We start from the raw sequence: 14,997 nt of genomic DNA, 5'->3' as shown, positions 1-14,997 counted from the left end.
TTCGTTGTGTTTTTTTTCTCCTCAAAAAATAAATAAATGAAAGGGTGTGTGTGTGTGTGTGTGTAGGGGGAAAAAAGTGCCTTGTCTTCAGCATGAGTTCAGCAATAACTGCTTGGTGAAAGAAACTACTTTGGAGTCTGGTGGTACGAGCTTTCAAGCTTCTATATCGTTTGCCAGATGGTAATAGCTCAAATAGTTCATGGTTGGGATGACTAGGATCATTCAAGATTTTTTTTTGCCTTCCTAATGCATCTTCCCTCAAATAACTCCAGTATGGAGGGTAGGTCACAGCCGCATATGGTCTGTGCTGTACGCACAACTCTCTGAAGTGCTTTTCTATTGTATTGAGAGCAGTTCCCATACCATGCAGTTATGGTCCCAGTCAAGATGCTCTCAATGGTGCCTCTGTAAAAAGACCTCAACTTGCTTCCAAACAGTCCAGCCAATTGCCTGCTTGCCAGCTGGATCCTCACCAATATTCAACCCTGTTTATGGTAGGGTTTTGGGTGGGTTGTTGAAAGGGAAAAGTCAACATTGTGACACTTCATGACAATTAAGCTAATGTGACAAACGTCATATGGAATGTTACAGCCATTAGGCCTACAGGTCTGTAATACATGCTAAGCCTACATGTTTAGGCTGATGAGCAGGTTTGTTCAGTTTTGGTGCCATCAGGCTAAATTCTACCAGGACAATTTCTATGGTGTTTCAATCACTAGGCGTTGTTTGACTAGGTAGGCCTACTGAACTCAAAATAACCCCAAAATGACGTAGACGTATGGATAATATGCCATATCTAGCATTATCCAGTCCGCCTGATTGAGTTCCATAGCTACGCTGGTAAATTTCCCTCAATCAAGAATGAGTGGCTTTTGGGAAACATACCACGCTGACCATCCTGCTGCGCTGTCGTCTCATCGTAAACTCTTGTGCACCCTCTGGTGCTTGCTAGTCTCCAAAACTTCTTTGTGTTGCCTGCTTTGCAGATTGTCTTCCTTGTCTCTGTGGTTGCTCATTATTCAGAGACAGACGGATCTCAGGTCATCTGCAGCTGCAGCACAAGAGAAGCAGGAAAGATGGCGATCATCCACTAGACCGGGCACACGCATGAGACACGGAACAACTTTTAAGAAGGTCGTTTTTCTGGACGAACCCGTGAGTAAAACCGATTTCCTTGAACATGAAGACCACAGCTTGGTTAATGGTCCAGAAGCAACATCGTAGTCAAGGCTAGACATAATAATTTGGAGAGCGCCGCGTGAATGACCTGGAAACAGCTTTTTCTCGTTTTCTCTTAGTTGTAGAACCAACCGGTCGGGTGTGACTATGAGAGCGATTGAGAGAATGTCCTGAAACTGGCACCCAAATATAGGCTACCAAGTCAACTCGGCTGTGTTCTTAAATACTCTACCGACCTTCCATTTCTAGGCTATCTAGACATCTCGTTCTGTTGTTGAGGACTGGGACTCGGAAATGAACCTGTAAGGATTTATATTGAGTTTGTTAACACCAATTACCATTTAAGAGCAATCTTTTGGCTGGTCTGATCATGTATTTAGCTCTCGACCCTCTTGCTGGTAGGCTGTGCTCGCTTGGAGAAGAAGCCATTGCACGGCTTGCTCTCCACTAGCGCTAGAGCTATGGGAGCTGAGCCTCCATTAGCGACGGTCTGGCTGGCATAGCCTCTGGTCCACGTCCAGACCCATAGGAAAAACAACTAACAGTTTTTACTCCCTGTGCTTTGTTAAAATCTAGTTTGATGGGCTTTGCTATGCTTTGTGGGGTTATAGGCACCTTAACATAGGGGACACGCGAGTTATTTTCCAAGTCACTTATTGTATTCTTCCCCCCTTTGCTCCCACTTGCCATCGCTGTTGAATGTGTGTGTGTGTGTGTGTGTGTGCGTGTGTGCATGCGCGACTGTGCTGTCAGTGCTCTGAAGTCAGGTATGTCATTGTGGGCTTCACCATAAAATGGAGGAAGGCAGATAGTCTCACAGGAACGAGCCAGGAGGCAGACTAGATCTCGTTGGCTACGCAGGAACAAAGGTGGACTCTTCTAGCGTGGTTTGCACCGGCTATTCGGAAGATCTGCATGACTAGAGAGTGAAAGCTGCCTTTTATATAGCCTACAGCTGCTACTGGAGCTGCCTATTTGAATTTAGCATTCATTTTGCGGGGGAAAACACGGTGTTGTATTTTGAAACAGTTTGGTATTCTTTCAATCTCTCAGAAAGCCACATTTTCTTAACTCTTCTTGTGGAACACGGGGGGCGTTAGGGCTCGATGGACTGTCGGATTGGAAGACTCTGAGACAGACAGATGATTAGCGGAACATGGAGGTGGGAATTCTGTAGTAAATAACGCCTTGAGAAAGTCGGCAGGTTGTTAATGTTCTACTAGTGGCCCCCACTTACCAACGAGGTTAACTCCAGGAAGAAGTTTTCAAGTTCCTCTGTCTCTTGCGCATTTAAACACGCAGCTAAAAATAGATTTTGTTTAGTCTAAAAAGGTTTTACTGTCAATGTCTATTTCACAAATGGCATGCTCACCGACCTTTATTTTAACTAACAGTAGTCTACTGAAATTATAAAAAATGTATTTGGTTTTTTAAACGTAGAATGGCCTATGTCAAATCCATTAAGATACATTGAATGAAGACTCAGGCTAAGCGACAACTAGCCTATACTGTTGCCATTAAAACGCAATAAAACATAGTAGGCTAGTGTAGGCCTAGTGTCTTTTTTTGTACATGTACTTTTGTCAATGTAGTGTACTTTATAGGCTAGACATTTTGCTTAAGGTCACCTCATGGGGAAATGCCAGATTCCTCCTCCCTTGCAGTGTGTTTGCATGAGCTTGCTTGTTTCTGCAACTCCAGCCACTGTGGAATCTTGCTGACAGGGAGACAGCGCTAGACACTCTGCGACAACTCCAAGCTAGGAGCATTTAAAATGGTGCCGCGCTTGCCTGTCAAGCCAAACAGGTCTCTTGTGGTCAGGCTTGTCCTTCTTGTGGCGGCATTGCTTGATTGTGTTTATTTTACCTGTGCAGCAATCAAAGTTTAAAAGTTATCCTGAATGTTAAGTTCTCAATGAGTGAAGGACCTTTAGGCACACTCCTATCAGTTTGAATGTAATGCAACTCCTCCATGAGGGCACTGACCTATTCTGCTGTTTCATTTAATTATGTTCATTTTATGGACTTCATAGTTCTCCAGGTTCTGTTTGATGTTACTTTTCTTTAAAGGCTGTGTCCTACCCTGTCCATTCTGAATGTTTCCAACAGTAGTTCTTTAGTGTGTTTAGTTGAAGTGCTGTCAAATATTTTCCTTTCCAGTAGCTGTATTTTCATATTTTCAAAAAACATGGATGACATTACTTAACAAAAAATATTCATTTTTAAATTGCCTGGAAACTTGATCAGCTGGAAGTCAGTGTTGACTTAATTTGAAATGTCCAGTGTGGAAACAGGGAAGTAGGGATTAACACCATGTTTGGTATTCAAGGATTTGGAGTAGCCTACACCACAACATATTTCAGGTTACTATAGTGACTTAATGTTCCTCATCCTCAGATGAGGGCACTAATGGCAGATATCATAGAGACTTGCTTTGGCACATTACAGTAACTGCAAAGTAGAAAATGAAATTGAAGAAGGTTCATTGTTTACTCATTTTATGATGAATGAATGGGACAATTCCATTATTGCATTGGTTGAATACCATAATACATTTGGGCGAGTTGGGTTGAAATACCTTTGGTTACTAAAATTACATGCAAATTGTTTCCCCAATGTGATTGCATTTGTTTCAGCATCAAGTTATTGAAGCACTTAACAGCCAGTAGATATTTTCATATTGCATTTTACTGTAGTGTTTTAGTATTTCACATGTCAATGTCATATTTGACCTTTCAGTGACAAAATGTAAGCCTCAATCTTCTGGCAAGTTTTGTCTGGACTTCTGGTAGTGTTGTAAATGTATTATAAACTGTCTTAAAACAGTATTTGGACATAGATAGGGCCCATAGTGTAGGCCTACCTTATCCCATAAGTAAAGAAAATGGGCTTTTGTGGATAAAATGCTGAAAGGTTGGCATGTACTGTTTGTATTGAATGTTGTCTAATGGCTGCACCTGCATTAACAAATGTAAGACACATCAGTTGTGCCTGCAAGCCATGATTATGTATATTGTTATGTACAGTAGTTGCCCAATGTTTGCAACCCTAAGCTAACAAGGCTGCATATGATAATCAGTCTTACACTGTTTTCCACACCACATTATTCCTTTGTAAATATACTTATTACATTGGTAGTCTTGAATTAGCCTATATGTAATAATGTATAAAGGAGATGCGATTGTCACCTAAGGACGGAGTTTTAAAAGTAGGCTATTAACTTTGAGTATGCAGGCCAGTCTTGAATTTCCCTTAGGGATCAATAAAGTATCTATCTATCTATCTAGTACAATGTAAGCCAAATTCTTACCAGAACAGAAAAGGATGGTCTGGAATGATTGTATTCACTAATAAGGCTAATTACTTCACACTGTTCTCAAATTATGGGCCACAATGAAAGTAACACTAATGGTTATAACTGGCTGATATTGCAAACATGTGAATATGTGTATTAAATTGTAAACACCAATCTTTAGGGTCATTAATTCACTTGAAGACACACATGTTTAGTGTTGCAATTTCTGTTTCAAGGTAGAATTCTCCCTTTTGGAGGGACATAGTAGCCTAATGCAAGAACCAGGACCTTCATTTGGTCCATTGTCCTGCCTGTTGGGGAAAGTTTTTTTTATGATAAAATGAAAGCATCCATCTTGATGGAGTGTTAAATGGAAATTGCTATAATGGACATCTTGACACAAAAGCGGAGAAGGGAAGTTGAAGGTGGTGGTGCCCTGTGCTGTAACTGGGACTATCCACACACAATACCCTACTGCAATGCTCCAATAGCTTCATTCACAAAGTGAGGCAAGTTGCTCATGGGAAATGCTGTAACGGCACTCTCTCTGACAATCTGAGTTTGATTCAAATAATATTAATATATGTTGTAAATACTGTAGTCTACTTCCTTGAAAGGTGGTCGACCTTTGATATTCTTGATTTGTTTTATACAGAAGAAGTCAAAAAGGAAAGAAATAACACAAGGGGTGTACTAATATATTATAATATAATAGCATAATATAATCACATGTATTATTTGTGTATTCTTCATCTTTTGTATCTCTCAGGTGTGCTGTAGTATTTCACTACTTAAGCTCACTTGTTTGGTTTCCCACAAAATGCATCTTAAAATGCTCCAATCACCCCCCACACCCCCCCCAATCAAGTACATAGGCTTAAACATGCAAAAGGTTTAAATTCAATTTCATTGCTCCCCTGTGCACTTTTAAAGTTTTATTTCGATGTCTCAATAAAGGTTGAACATATTTTTAAAGAGATTTTATTTTATTCTGAAACGTTGCTCTACACTTACAAAATATTTTAACAGTTTCTTATTTATTATCTACCGTATCTGCAGCTTTTTAATGTAATGTAGAGGGACTGACAGGGACTTAATTCTATAGGTCAGAGACCCGGAAGAAGATGGAGGTAAGGCATTTGATAGAGGCAGACAGAGAGGTTGTTATGTTGATAGGGATCTTCATGTGACCAAGGCAGTATTTTAAGCCTAGTTGGTGGCAAAACATGAGGTATACTTTGATGTTTCCCCCATGCCCAATTAGCTTATTGTACAGCCTTTCGGGCCAGAGGGTTTAAGTATTGTAACTGAATATTTGACCAATTTAGTTGAAAATGTAGATATAGAAACAATCTATAAATGGGGCCCAGGGGGGTAGTGACAAACCTGGTAAGTTAACTCGGAGTAGTAAATCTCCTGCAACAAGAGCCCTATGGCATTGTTTTGTTTGGAGAATGAAGCCATACAGCTTTTCTGAGGTTTACCATTAGAAGGTTTGTCTCTAAACCACATACTTGGAATATCCCCCAGGTTGAAAAAGGCTGGAGTTTACTTTTGAATTAAAGGAAACAAAATCAGTATTTTCAGAAATAAGAGTTCAAACTGTACAATTAACATTGATCAATAAGACCTCACACAGTCCCTATCTCCTATACAAAATGGAGCACGTGTTCTGCTCAACAGGTGCATTAGTAAAATGAAAGATCCTGTATCATCGGTTTGTGTTTTACAGATACATTTTCACAAACTATGATCTACTGATTATTTATGTTAACACAAAGAAAAACAGTGTAAATGAATAAAACAGAAATACACAGTTGTTATACTTAAGTGTCTGCTGCTTATGAGAAGCTGCCCATTATTGTTTTGCAAAAGACAACTATCAACATGGATTACATTAATGTACAACATTCATTCAGATTGTTATCTTGACAAACTATTCCTTCTAAGCAGATTTTTGTTCTTAAAAACTAGATAACATTTAATAGAATCCCATATTAAAGTCAGGGATTTCGCAGGAAGTCGCATTTGTTTTTTTGTTTAAGTTTATGTTTACATTCATTAGCAGATGCAACAAAATGTACATTATATTTTAACCAAGGACCAAACAAAACACGAGAGGTACCTGACCTTCAGTATTCCTACAGAAATTCCACGCAGGGTTTCGTTTTTGTTTTGGGGCAGGCTGCCGCTTTGTTTGTGTCCAGTTTTCGGAGCCTGGGCTGCCTATAGAGACTGTTTTTTTTTTTTACAGTGTAATCATGGAATGGGCAGCTAGCGGTCGTGAGGAGATGATTGCTGAATGTGACAAAAAATGTTATGGACTAGAAATCACGTAAAATCCCTGACTGAGCCTTTAACTTGCTGCACTTTTGCACATGGCATTGGGTGATGACATCAAATGAGGTTGTTCTGGTCTGTCTCCTTTTGTCTGCTTAACTGTATGCATGTCCTTATATTCATAAGATAGAGCTTTGCATTTGCTTCTTACATTCCCATTGTATATATTATGATGAGGAATCAGCTTTGTCATTAAATACAGTTTTAATGACATTTCCCACTTGTCTACAAAGGGGATATAAAACAGACTCAGAACTAGAAACTTTTGGAGGTGCTTGTTCCTCTGCCAGTGAACTAGAGCAGGACAAGGCTGTCTTTGAGAGGGGAACAGGAGTGGTCTTTCTAGGGGAGATCCTACTTCTCTGTAGCACAGCATTAGCCAAGTCTCTGTCCAAGGTAGATTAAATATTTAAGAACGTGGAAGGAGTTCTCCCCAGTAAGTTAATATTAATGGGTTTCTCATCTTTCTACAAGTGGTGTCACAGTAAGAGGTGGTTTGGCTTATCTTTCAAAAAGATTCAAATAAACTAATGAAAAGTTAATTTACAGATCAAGTGCATTTTATTTCCCCGACTTTGTCAACTCTAATGTAAATATTTATTTCATTTTTAAATATAGTTTTTAGGAAAGTTTTGTGACATTACTGCTACACACTACACACTGCACAGACTGGAAATTAAGAAGGCACAGACCTGTGTTATCCTCAGGCACTCTTTTACCAAGTCCCTCAGATCAGCATATCACTAGTCATATTCCTTTGCTGTAGTATATCTGCTATATTATAGCCACAAGGAAGTATGGGCAAAACTAAATTCCACAGTCAACAGTGCTAGACATCCTCCCCGTTTTTCTACAAATTGTCAATATTGTTTCATTGCTAGATTGAATCAACAATTTGAATTTTGTGGAACCTGTTGCTGCCCCTGGTCACATGGCAGAGAATGGGCAAATAATGACATTTTCTAGAGTAACACACTAACTTGTATGTATTAGTAGAAACTCATGTTAACACTCGTCAGAAAAAAATGGAACCATATTAATGTAATGACATTTACATCTGGATTTACATTGAATATCATGACCAATTAAAGCTTTTAACAGTGATGTGACATGAATTGGTCAAGTAGTGAATATATCTTATGGAATAGGCCACGGTTTGAATGTGTTGGTGTCTTGTTCATATCAACCTCAAGTTCGTTGCCAATGTTTGTAGGTTTGAACATACGTTTATACTGACTGCCAAAAGCATATAACCTAATTTTTTCCTTTAATATTATGTTGCTCTTGAAACATTCAACTTTCATCTTTGTGTGTTTGCCTGATGAAGTCCACTCAATAGGTCAAAGCCAGTTATCAGCTGAGGCTATATTTATTTGGCTGGCTATAATACAATCTAAAATAGATCTAAATGAATTCATTCAAATTTCTTTAACCTGGATAACCATGGTGGCACTGCTGATGTCTATTTTGCTTATCATCTTGTATCATCTTATGTCAGAATATAGGCCATTGCTGACCTCAGTAACAGTAACTGTTTTTTGGGGGATTTCAGTTGTACTTAGCTTACTTTACCTGATCACAGACCTTAGTGTAGGGAGCCATCTGCCTACAGCCAAAGTTGTTGGCTTCAATACCAATAAATCAAGTTAAATTTTAATATTACGGTCTCTTTCCATATCTGTGGCCTTACAACTAATCACACACACAAAACAAGCAATTTGGAGAACTTTCACATTTAAATTTATGATAGATAGACAGATAGATAGATACTTTATTGATCCCCAAGGGGAAATTCAAGATCCGGCTCCGATATCCGGATCATAGAATGGATGTTTAAACGATAACGTTAATTCTAATGTGAAAAAATAAGATTGTAGATCTCAATTGCCTCTCAATCGTCTTTGAAAAATGGCCTTTTGAACCAGGGCTACCAGAGTTAATCCCTTTCATAACTGACGTTATAGTTGCAATTGTACATTTTCTTGAGTGCATCCATTTGGCTATGCTTAACTCACATTTGTTATTCTTTTGTGATGTTTTGTTTGCTTTTGTAGCATGAATAGTGTCATGTTCTGATCGAGCTAGATGATGAAAAAGAATGTTTTCACCACACCCAAAGGAATGTAGCCTACTTTTAGAACTCATAGGAATGCCAACCTTCTCTCTCTCAAAAATAAAAGTGATCATTCTCAGAGGCCTAAGAGCTAAATACGTTTTGATGAGCATTTAGGTGATTGCTCTACTTTCTTATTGGATAACAGAATGTATGCCTGTTTGCCTTGGTATAGCTATCTATGGTTTAAACTTCTGAAGGTTCAAATTGGTCTCTCCAGTAGCCTGTAAAGCAGATTTTCAAGATCTTCTCAGGCAGCTTGTGGACATTTTCTAAGGTCATGGCTGGATTGTGGCCCTCAACTGGGACTGTTCTTTTGGTAGTAGCAACCATAAAAAAGATGGGAAGCAGAGAACAAGTAAGGGAACTTGCATAGGTCATTGCTCTGAACTAGATTCCTGTCTGTGTAATGAGATAACATGGGGTGAAAATGGGTGGAGGGTGAAAAAATACTTCATTGCCTTGGCCTTGAGGAGCACAAAATGGTGGATTACCAATGACTGCCTGCTCTGACTGACGCTGCAGTGTGGCTGTGAGTAAAATGGAGTCCTCTGTGTAGCTACAGCCTCTGCACAGCCTCTGCTGTGGCGACGCAGAAGATAATTCTGTCAGACCAGAGGGAGCAGCCAAGTGAGGGGACTCCACTGAAACAGTTTGAGCAATCTGGCCTTCTACATGTAATGTTGAAAGTTTCTCCACCGTTTTTCTGGAGTGAATTTCAGTGTCTCTAGATGTAGTAGAGGTAGTATTTTAAAAAGATGTGGCTGGTAATGGATATCATTTTTTTATTTTGCGGATGGAAGAATTGTTGTCTCTTCTCATCTTTTTTCATGTTTACACCATATTTGATGAGGTCTGTAGGTCAGTTGTTTAGGTCCTTAACATGGAGACAAAAGAAAATCCAAAGTAAATCCATAGTGTCCCTAAAATTCATGTAGTATTCTGAGCAGGAATCCAAGTGGTAAGGAGGACTATGAAGAAAGCCATGGGACAGTGTTAAGTAGGCTCTCTGGGTGATTTCAGGTTGCCATCTGCTAAGAGCATGTTCTGACCTTGCAGTATAAGAAATTCCAGACATCAAACAGCAAATTATCATTTCACTGAAGGATTAACAATGTCCCCGCTATTGCAATAGTATTTTAAAGGAGATTCTTGCTTGGCAGGGAAGAATATCAGAACCAGACCTTAGATTATTTTGAAATTGACTATTTTTTTCTTTATTTATGTAAACACATTTCCTTGGCTATATTTTTATGAAGGTCCAGTCTGTCAAAATGTATTTCATGTGATTTTTTTAGACTTAGAGACAAATCAGGTTTTCTGGAAATTGCATCACCCAGTTACTGATTACTGGATCCCTGAAAACTGAATGTTCTGTGTGTCTCCATCTTTTCTAGCAGGGTTTGTTATTTACTTACCAAATATGAATATTGTGACAAACAAATACAGGTGTTTTTGAAACAGATTAAATTGAATAGACAATTATTCCTGAACTGGGAACACAATGGGACATAAATGCCCACCAGTAATCTTTGCTTTGCTGTTGCCTTTTGTAGGGTAATTTGACATATTTGACTTGACCACACTGTTTCATTGACATTTCCTCCTATCTTGTAATGGCTATGAGGCTAAACAATCTGTTCATTTGAAAAGGCTTCTGTTGGTATTCTCGGAGATGCTTCATGCTAGTTGGTAAATGGTTGACCTAGTTCTGCTGCCATATGTTTCCTGGAAATGGATTTGCTGTGAGATAAAAGCCAATGAGTTTCTCCTTGCTTGTGGACCAGAAAAGATTACAGTTGTCAAAGGAAAGTTGAAAGACCAAACCTCTGTGAGCTTTGCATTTTAAGCAATGTTGTTTGTGCTTGATTTTAAATGTTTCAATTCATGATTCAGTTCAATTAAGACTTTTGACTGCTTGTTTTGAAATCTATTACAATAATAGAGAGAAAAAGAAATCTAGGCTTAATGTAAGAAATGTATAGACATTTTTATTAGTAAGATGGCCTGATGTGCTGGAATATTTGTTTATCTGGTTCAACTGGCATAACAGCATTGTACTATTGACCTGACCGTTTGCTAATCTTCATGTTAAACAAATTGCTTTGGAAAAAATTGTCTACTAAATAAATCAATAGAAATGGCAGTGTGGGGTGTTGAGGTTTTGCCAGAGGTGGTCCAAGAGGGGCAAACACTAAGTTGCAGGGGGGTAGGGCAGGGGAGGGTTTAAGTTGACATCCAGTGCATCGTTCCTACAATCAAAGTAGTAAAACCACAGGGTGTCTACATTATTCCGTTTTCGCGTTATCTGTTAGATATATGTATGTTTTGCTTTATATGTTACATGTAAGCCTACACCTCTCCATACGTCGTCGTCCATACTATGGCAGAGTTTTCAAGCCCCTGAGATGGAGTTGTTTGCAAACAATACCTGCCCTGTTTCAGGCCCCGTCCACATGGAAATTATGAAAACGGTACAAAAAGGTTCCAGAATGGGAATGTTTTTAAATGCCGCCCTGGCATTGCCATGTGGACAGGCAACCTTTTGAAACCACTGAGGTCACAGTCCTGATGAAGCAGATCCCCTACATTTTACCTACATGGCAGGACATCCCAAACAGCCAGTGTCTGTCAGTCAGTTTGTCACATTAAAAGCAAGCAGCATCAGCCTTTTGTAGCTAACTAAAAGCACACCGGTTACGTTAACATTACTGCAAGGCCAGGGTTGCCAACTTCTAGCATGACAAGCTAATGGTAATTCCTCAGGGTAACTTGCTCTATACCAGAAATAATGCCAAACATAAAATAATTTCCACATTTATAACAGTCACAAACCTTGATCTTGAAAATTAACTTTATTCATTTTACAGTTCAATTTCATTAAAGGTATAATATGCAGGTTCAGGTATTTTAGAGCTCCCTCTAGAGTCGCGATATATTTATATTTGACTCTGTCGTTGTATATTGCCTATTTCTCTTGGTTTGTTTCCCTTGTACACAATGAAAAAGCTTTTGTTGTGAAGGAGAAGGATTAACAGGCAAAAACTATCTCCAAAGAGCTATCTACTGACAAAGTAATAATTCACAATTCTCGTGATAAAGGTTATATTAAGGTGAAAATCGTGCATAGTGTACTTTCAATGATAGCCTGACACGAGTGCGCCGGCGGATGTTGTAGGCTCTTCATGCATTTGTGTGAAACCTCTACACTGCCATCTACTGGTCGGGCTTATGTACTACAGCATTTTCACTTGTTTGTGTTTCCTTCTAGACAAAGATATATTTGAAAACAATGCAGTGTGGATGCAAAACACAAACGCATGACACATACAAAGCTAAATACGCTAAAATGAATGACGGATCATTTTATTTTTTAACTGTTTGCAAACAAAAACAAAATAATGTGGATGAGGCTAAAGCAAGGATTTTTGTTTCAAAACCTACAACTTAAAAAAACATGCAAAATACAACAATACAATTAGTACTTACCTGGCTGTTACAGCCCGCAACATAGTACCCATGGGTTTTAGCCTCCCTGTTAGCACGCCTGCTCCAAGTTTGTGGGATTGAACCTGGGGATGGGCGAGCAGGCAGCAAAATGCAGATGTAACTGTAGCCAACTGGTCCGTAGCTGTGCAGTAAGTTCGGTGGTAAAACTTCCCTTCCAACGCCTTAAGAGTTGCGATAGTGAGAGAGCTAGTAGTTTGGACTTTTAGCTTGATTGCTAGCACGCGTGACTCCTGATCTGTTTGCAGGTTCGAGTCCGGGAGGGTGCAGAGCTGAGCCACGTGGTTTGGTTAACTGAATAGAAGTCTTTGCAGCTTGTATATCCTTGCTCTAAAGCAAAATTTGCCCTAACTCTCTTGAGCATGTGCTTGACTATGTGCTTTTGAGGTATGAACGAGTACAGCCATTGCCAAGCAGGTCTATAATGGGCAAGAGGGTTGGATAAAATTAAGATATTTTGAGTAGTTGTCAGTATTAATTCAGAAATACCATGCAGTGGTAACACTGCTACAGCTAGTTTAAATGAACTAGCTGTTAGTATGTTCGGCTGGGAGCTTGAGCAGAGAGCGTAACAGAGGTACCATGCAAATAACCAAGTGTATTTATCTAAGGACATATGGTACAACATTGAGACTCATACACAAAATTATTAAATATTGAACTATTCCCATATAGATTTTCAGGTTCCTGTCCTATGCAGATTTCCAAAAATGACCAAATGCAACCATATGTAGTTTTCTCTACTATTAAAAGTATTACGTTTTCTCTACTATTACATTTCTCCATTATTAAAAAAACATTTTTAGAGAAAACACTAGCGCCTTATGTTAAATCAATGGGAATGCAGTAAAAACTTTTAATGATCCGTAATCTGAGATGCTGCAGCAACCATTTTCCTGGATTCTGTCTTATTTGATGCAGAATGACCCATATACAGTAATAATGCCTATAATGTGGTGTGGTGTTATGGTGTGATGTAAATGTCAATATTGAGGCGTGGTTTGAGAGGGAGTCTGTGCTGAATTCAAATGAAGAATAGAATCAGAAATTAATAAGAAATGTATTACTGAAAATGTATCCACAGATGGTTGCATTAAAGGTCTTTATGGGTGGTGTCCAAGATTTGTAAAAGCTTGTAAATGCATAAAAACAAATCACATTATATTATGGTTCTATTAAAAGGCATGATCCTAATGTTTTATGTTTTGACTGAAAGTCAAAGAAAATGGTCTTTATTGTTTGGGCAGAGATCTGCAGAGGTTGATTGTTTGTCTTCTTGAACATGTATGAATGTAAATCCACATATACAATGTAATATGTGCACAACCCCCCACTATTTCCCTTCTCTACATTTCCCTGTGGCCAGAGATGGTAGTCCAACGGATAAGGACAAAACCCCTGTGCATCTAATCAGCTTAATGTTGGCTTATTCAAAGGCCCTCTTTCAGAGGAGCAGCTGCTGTCGGGCAGTTTGAGTAGAGGGTGTGACTGCTGGTAGAGCTTGCTGATGCAGAGAGACCGGTTGGTGATTAACAAATGTCAGTAGACTTTGGAATCTGGGGTGCAGAGTCAGATGGCTTTGTCCTCTGTACATGGAGGAAGGTCTCCCAGGTGGTTGGGTCAAACTGGCTGTATACCCCCCGCCCCCTACATTTCTCCCTTCTTTCCCACTCACTTGCTCCTCAGCCTAAGGCTGCAGATGTTTTCTGAGCTCTGAAAAAACGAAATGCAGACATGCCTTGCATTTTTATATCTCCTTGTGGAGCTTAGTTGGCAGTTCTCTTTTTTCCGAGTTGGTCTTAAGGAGAGTGTCACCGTGACCCTTTCCAGAGACCTCAATAATTTTTTAATCCCAAGATGCAAGAGATATTGTTCCAAGATATGAAAGGGCTAAGTCAGGCTGGCAAGTGTGAACGTTTTTTTTTTCTTCTCTGTCCTCCATTTCGCTGAGCTACGCAGGCAGAGGGCTTGGGCACAGTACATCTGGTGGATAGATTTCTGTCAGCAGTTCTCCAGTGACTGGACAGTCAGTGAAGTGGATCTGAGGAATCATAATATGAACACCTAAGCACACATGGCTTACACCTAAAAGGTTTCTGCTTGATGCTCAGGATCTATATTGCTTACAGATTCACACATTTCACCTTGTTAGTCTGCCATGACAAAGAAGCAAAATATTTGCAGTGTAAATTTTTTGGTTTTATTACCCTTGTTTTTTCTCTTTTGTGGATCTTATTTTTGTCAGTGTGGAAGTTGATATTTCATGGGTTGTTCTGTGCTCATCTGAGCTGCCAAAAGATCATGCCTTATGGGCCTTATAACTGAAACTGAGAAGAGGCGAGGATGTCTGAAAGGAACAGTGGTGACGCTTATGCCAGTGCAAGTCCAATATTAGATAACAGCTTCTAAAATGGATAGTTCCGGTCCTGGATTATGATTGGCTGAATCGCGTTGGATGCCGTTGTAAAATCCAGCACAAAAATACTGCATTTCGTTCTATATTACTGCGCTACCACAACTCGATACAAAAGTTAGAGTAGCTGTCAAACTATAACCTCCTTAAT

General features: G+C 39.3%; 1 protein-coding gene across 1 annotated transcript in view; it reads left to right on the top strand.

Moving 5' to 3' along the window:
* Positions 1-866: 866 nt before the first annotated feature.
* The window catches only part of znf462 (zinc finger protein 462), a 40,308-nt gene continuing 26,177 nt past the window's right edge, over positions 867-14,997 (top strand). The window contains 1 exon segment of the mRNA XM_048258387.1: positions 867-1,155. The gene's annotated coding sequence lies outside the window, so the exon portion shown is untranslated.

The sequence above is a fragment of the Alosa alosa genome, chromosome 12 (assembly GCF_017589495.1).
Source record: "Alosa alosa isolate M-15738 ecotype Scorff River chromosome 12, AALO_Geno_1.1, whole genome shotgun sequence".
NCBI lineage: Eukaryota > Metazoa > Chordata > Actinopteri > Clupeiformes > Clupeidae > Alosa > Alosa alosa.
Note: the sequence above shows the minus strand (reverse complement) of the source record. Positions and strands in the feature narration are given on the sequence as shown.